We start from the raw sequence: 6,633 nt of genomic DNA on the forward strand, positions 1-6,633 counted from the left end.
CATCTTGTCGGTGCTATGGTACTTAACAAGTGTTGCTATGGCACCTTTGTCTATTCTGAAGCAAATTGACGTTATAATACATTTTTTGCAACGCAAGTGACGCAAGTGCGTCATCAGCTCGCCCCGACAAATTTTATCAAGAGTAAATATACACAAGTATTAAAGAGGGTGGTCTTGGGCTTACTGTACCAAAAGCCTTCATTGACGCCATGCATATACAGTGTCTACGCGAGGGCATCGCAGCCACAGTTGCCACATCAAACGAGCCTCGCTGGATGCCATGGCATTGGATTTCTTTCCCATGGCCTTGTGACCATTAGGAGAAGGTTTCGACATATTATACTCCAATATGAATGGAGGAAACTGGAACCACCTATCTGGTTACTGGAGAAGCACATTGAAGTATTGGGCTGCTTTATATAGCTCACGCGGTACCGCCGATTCGAAGTTATTGCCATTTTAGGACAACCTTCACTTTTCGTTTGGTTGAATGAAGGCAACTTTCGGCAATGTTAGCCTGGAGACGGTTGATAAGCTTATTCAGTTAGGCTAAATCGACCTCAAGACTTTAATGGTACATTCGCTACAACGGATATAATACGACTACTACTTAATGCGGATGACTTCGCTAGGCCAAGTTCACTGACTTGCTTAGTAAATGACACGATACGGAGGCGCAGCTTAATCATGTCTTGATTCTCTCAACACTAAGGACCTTCACTACCATATAAGATTGAAGCCGCTTGCCATGCATGAAATCTCGATGGACAACTTGTTGTCAATCTGAAAAAATGTGACTTTGTTTAGTTCCTTTTGCAAGCACATAAATATTCAAATGCCCAGACTTGCAACAGGTTAACTTGATGCTCGACTTTTCGTCAACTCCAGATACTCCTTCTCCTCCTAGCATACTGGCGTCCGATACATCGGATGGCTTGCGTGCGGACGGGCGAAGTGAACGGCGGGTGTACGCGATTGTGCTTGCGAGACGATGTTGATCGAAGCATGGCATGTCGTTTAGGCTGAAGTAGTTTTCTCGCAAGGACTCTTTGTTCAACGCAAACAAGCCAGGTGGGCACGAGACTGGATTAAAGTATACAGTGCGAGCTATTGACTTGCGCATGCCGTGATCATGAGTCGCCGTGATGAGCACAGGTCAAGCTTTGCGGATAACAAACCAGTTATATATGTCGCGGCCGGGCACGTTATAACGGAAGTCAATGCAGATCAACGAAGTGCAACTTGTCGAAAAACGAATACTTTCTTATGGTTACTAACGTTTTGCTTACCTTGAGCGTAACGTTCCCAAGACATCGAAGTGCCTCGTCTGACGTGCAAACAAAGCCAATACCTTGATGAGGGTGCGGGCAAAGTCCCGCAAACAAGCTAGATTATTCAGCCATTGCTCTGGCTGGCAATCCGCCTTAGAGGATACACATAGCTCGTCTATGTTACGCTCAGCTGTCAAACGTTCATCTGGAATCCATATGCGCGTGCATTCCTTGCATCGACAGGCGGTGGAAGTGGCGTAAGTGCTAATTGGCAGCGCTTTTTTTCAAAAGCCGTCGGGTCGTTTTACCTTGCAATGCTTTCATCGAAGGCGTTGCCGTCCGGCACCGAACGATGGTCTACTTGGACGAGGGTGCCGTACCGCTTGGCGCGCCAAAGGCTGCGCTGAAGCGGTGCGTGTCACAACAACCATGTCAGACGGTCGCTAAGAGCTACCCGCAACTTCTTTTAAAGAGCCCAAAGGCAAACGCAGGATCAATGCGACCAGTGAGGGAAAAGCACCCCAGTATAGGTTGCTTTGGTTGATTAGAAGAAACAAGTCCGACTAACAGCTTAACAAACGCTTAACAAATGCTTAACTCTGGTAGTCTACGCGGACGACTGTCTGCGGTTAAAGTGCAAACGTGAGCTCTGAGGGCTTTTTCCCACAAAGTCACGAGAGTTTCAACCGTAAGTTGCGCGGCGCAGAGTGGACCAAAATGCACAGCGTATTGCGACTGCAGTCCTTAACTACGAACTTTACACTCGAAAAACCTCTTAAGAGGTGGTTCTTGTGTCCTTTCAATCAAATGCGTTCCGCACAAGAAATAAAAAACCGAATGTGAAGTCTGTAGAAAAAGGCGAAGGACTACTTAGAGCTTGCGAGACGGCAACGTGTGGTTCGGTCGGTGACAGCAGTAACCGCGAAGTTAACGCTGTCGTGAGGAGTGACCTCAAAGAGTGCGACTGGCGAGTTCGAGGTGGCCGAGGCAAAGCCAGAGGCAGAAATCGACGGACAAAATGGGCTTGTCCGTAGTCGTGCAAGTGTGGCTTTTTCTTGCACGCTTGCGTGGGAGAGGGCAAATTAGGCAGTATGATTCTATAAAATGGGATGCGAAAGGTAGTGAACGGATAAAAATGATTTCAGCTGCGTCATTGAATCACTTATACTGCCAGAAAACATTCAGACAGCAAGTTCTTATAATGCATGTCCTTTTGTTTTTAATTCGCAAATCTTAAGTTACCCACAGGTTTGCGTTGCTTCCAGCCCTAAAATTCTGACGTTGGCTTGGGTCGGTGGGCAATTGCTCGAGCTCGCGCTGTCTGGGGACAGATTGTTTACCTCGTCTGTCTCATCTCGGTCGCTCTTGCGACCCCGAAGATCTTGTCCTCCTGATTCTTGTCCGTGGTCGTTTATCCCTCGTCATTGTCGCACCTACAGTCACCGCTATGCAATACTCTCTTTTGTGTGTTTGTACACCGATCGGCTACCAAAAGTCGTCCAATATTGATGCGGACAACATAGAACTATCATTTTGCCCTTTGAGCCCTCAAATTCGAAATGACATCTCCTATTTAGCATAGTAACGAATGAATTAATATTTATGTTAAGATAGCTCGTACTCGCGAAGATTTCTTTTTTTCTGTCTGGTTGTAGTTTGATTGTCCACATTCGCATCTCCATCTGTCTTCACACACAAAAGTTTAGCTCTTGGATTATTTCACGCAGCCTTAGTAGATCGCGCTTGACGCGAGGCCAAAGTGAGCTCAGCGTTTATAGTAGACAGTTTCACTCGGGGCTATTTCTTACATATTCACTATACAAACGTACCATCCATAAAAATAATTGTAATGTGACTTAATTTAATCTCGAATTTCACCAATTTAATCCTCAGAAAAATGTTCCTCAACCTACCTGCTTGACGTACTCATTTCAGCGACTCTTTTAGCCGTCTTACTCGTGATGTTTTGCCTGTAAGTATCCGTGTCGTGAATCCATGATTTGCCAGATGCACAATAAGATTTTTAAATGCTCCTCATTTTCTGCCTTGGCGTCTGCGTTTGAGGCTACAGAACAATTCATTCTCCTAAAAACAAGAATTACACTCGACGTTCGTCATGTTACATAAGATTAATGTTGGAATAAATATTCTACTTGCTCTTTTTTGCACGTCACCAAGACCTGTATTGAATCGTTCAATCACGCTTTCAGCGTAATCTACGTTCGTAACCCTAAAAAATATTTAAAGGGGCCTGACTAACGTTCGGTGGCCCCGTCATTTTGCACTTCATTAGTCTTTCACCGGCTTACTCCTCTTTTGTCGCATTTGATCAATTGTCCTTCAGCTTACTAGTCACTCCTTCCCTGTAGAAAAATGTATGTCCTGGTATCGCACGACTCCTTGTGACCTTTATACGTACTCATTTCTCGTCGATCCTGCGTAATTTGACGTCTGCACCAACATCACGCGACTTCCTATTCCGTTATTCTGGCTTTGTTTCCGTTCAGCCCTGCCCGTGTATCATCCCAAGTCCATCTAGTTCTCCGTGTTGCCGTTCGCTCAATTCTAGCTAAAAAAAATTAGTAATCGTTCCATTCCTCAAAATCGAATACATGCTCGTTTCTAATGTTTGTTCTGTTTATTTGTCAACGTCACATTCCGTGCAGGTTAGGATATTTACATCAGTTATAAACTCAGCAAATATCATTCCACCCAGTGCTTATCGGACGTCATCCGAAAGAAGCCTTACACATAGAGACATTAGACTAAACGAGTCGACGTTTACAAACACGAGTGGCACCCAAGAGGCTTGTTCGTTCTCAAATACCGCGTTTTCTCTTTTCTATTGAAAAAGTGGCAGCTAATTAAAAACTTCTAATAGCCTATCTGTGCGTATATCCGTTTACTCTTCCCAATCACAAAACCGTTAGTATTGCATGAAGTAGCAAGCAGCCAGCGTGCTACTTAACGAAATTGCAACTACCTCATCAGTACGAGTATCTTACTGAGAATGTGAACGTTTTAAGCTAAAGTCTGGTATGTACCTTATACACTTTAACCGCCACGATGTGAACCACATTGTAGGGCAGACCAGTTCCGTCTGCTGTACACTATGCGCAAAATTAAACGCTTAACAAACACCCACCGTGATTGAAATTCTCTTTTCGCACCAAGTACCCGATCGTACGAGCGTTGTCCACATTGAGAAATTCTCAATAAAGTCTCTACTTGGCTGGGTGGGCATTCCAAAAAGGCGTTTCCGCCTTTCCGACGACCAACAGGTCATCCTCGGAGAGGCATCCGAGCTTTTCTCGACTGGCCGGTCACAGCGAGTTCGCATGTCTCAATACGCAAACACGCAACCTCAACCTCACCAAGAGGCATCCGGCGATATGGATCTTCGTTGGTGAAGGTTTCGCTCAGGTTGAGGTGGTATCTGGGCATCGCCTTGATTACACAAGACTCTCGAGTTCTGTACTCATTTCTATAGCAGGAAGTGTTACGACACTTTGCTACGGAGCAGAACGTTGTCCAGCCCGTTACCAGTGATTTAAATTTCGCTCAACAAACCAAACTCTCCCTGATGGATCCTGCAACTCTTCAAGAGTCAATCACGTCTTGCTCATGGATCAGTTCAATCTGTGTATACGCTTCGGGGCGGGGTCTTCGTACCGCTTTGCGCGCGAGCCTTCTGTTCAGACCAAGATACAAAAAATGATTTCAAGGCGCTCAGCGAGAGCTTTCTCACTCTACAAGCTTCTAGAAATGTTACCTGCGCCCAGAGCAGCAGTGGTGGCGTAAATCTGTTTAGTAACCAACACCTTGGGATGTAAAATCCATTAATTCGTGAAAATACTTCCACGCGTTTTGTCGGACGACCCTGCATTAGCGCTCAACACATTATTTCTTTTTAAACCGATGGAGAAGGTGGTATCTGGGGTGCAACCCAGCCGATATAGCACCCGCGGGGCCATGGTGCTGCCTTTCGGATAGAAGATGACGCTTTTTTCTCAGATTGGCCAAGGCTCATCGCGTCGAACACATTTTCCTGTACATCAGTTGGCTCGTAAAGCACAAATTATGTGCTCTGTATTTAATGCAAAACCCATCGCTGTCAAGAAGGAGGTGAGATATGCAGAAGGCTTGGTGCGAGCCATGTGCGCATAAAGACCTGCCATAGAGTTAGTGATCTTGATCTCTTCAAACTGAACTTGCTGTCTGAAATGATCTTGTTTCTTTGATACAATGCGTCGGATCTCGCCCCATCGAAAGGTGAACACCAACATGTTATGCACACTACACGCCACCTCTTACTCATCAAGAAGTTTCGACAAAGTATACTCCTCCTGCATTTGGCTCTCTTAGTAGGTTTCTCAATTAAACTTTGCAGCACTTCGCCCCTCTTCGATTGTCTTGCCGCACAATCTACGCCGACATAGACTTGTCCAAAATGCAATTTTTGTGTTATTCTACAATAAATGGTTCTTCAAGCGGTTTAAAAACCCTGTGTGGTTACAATGGAGCACGAGAAATGGTCAGGCCATTCATACAAATTGGGTTAGTGCCAATGAATTGAGCTGCTTCATACGCCGCGAACGAAAGAAGTGGGGACATTTTGTTCCAACATCGCAGTCTTTCCACGCAAGTGCTTCGAGGGGTTATTTCAGCACGCAATTAATGCGTTTACCGAACGAACGCTTTGGGGACGGCCAGCGAGGGTTGTCAGATCTGATGCCAAGCACCATAAACAAAGCTTGCCAAAACTCTCAGTAAAGCGCGGATCTTGATGCAAAATGATAGCCACAGGCAAGTCATCTTTGACGATAAACATCTTAGCGTTATCATCACCAGTATTTTGTTGCTGGCAGCCGTCATTTGAATATTGTCCGCAAAGCTTTCTCTAGGCTCAGGCATCGAGTTGATGTCAAATGCTACCACGGGTAATTGGAGTTGCTGGTATACATCGCACAAAGAAAATTTTGAGTTGTATAATGCGCACCTACAAACGCAGAGAAAATTGATGTGATGGGCGTCTTTAAGGCGCAAAACCAATACCAAACATTTTCTACTGTTCAAATTGAATTGTTATATATTTTGAAGGACCAGCTGTGTAACGGGGTTACACGTACCCTTGTGTGTAAGGCTGCACAAGATGGTTTGACCGTACATAGGTGCGGATTACAAAAGTTGGTGTAGTCACATAGTTGTGTGGCTAGACCGTAGCAAGAAGCCACTACGTGACCGTATTGCCAGTAGTAATTAGGTTTTACCATATTAATTAGGCAAACCTAAGGTTCTTGGTATTGGCGGCTCTGCCGCAACTAAAGCAATTAAATACCGTTTCAATATTGAATGGAAGAGC

Source organism: Plasmopara halstedii (genome assembly GCF_900000015.1).
Source record: "Plasmopara halstedii genome assembly, contig: Scaffold_2904, whole genome shotgun sequence".
In the NCBI taxonomy this organism is placed as follows: Eukaryota; Oomycota; class Peronosporomycetes; order Peronosporales; family Peronosporaceae; genus Plasmopara; species Plasmopara halstedii.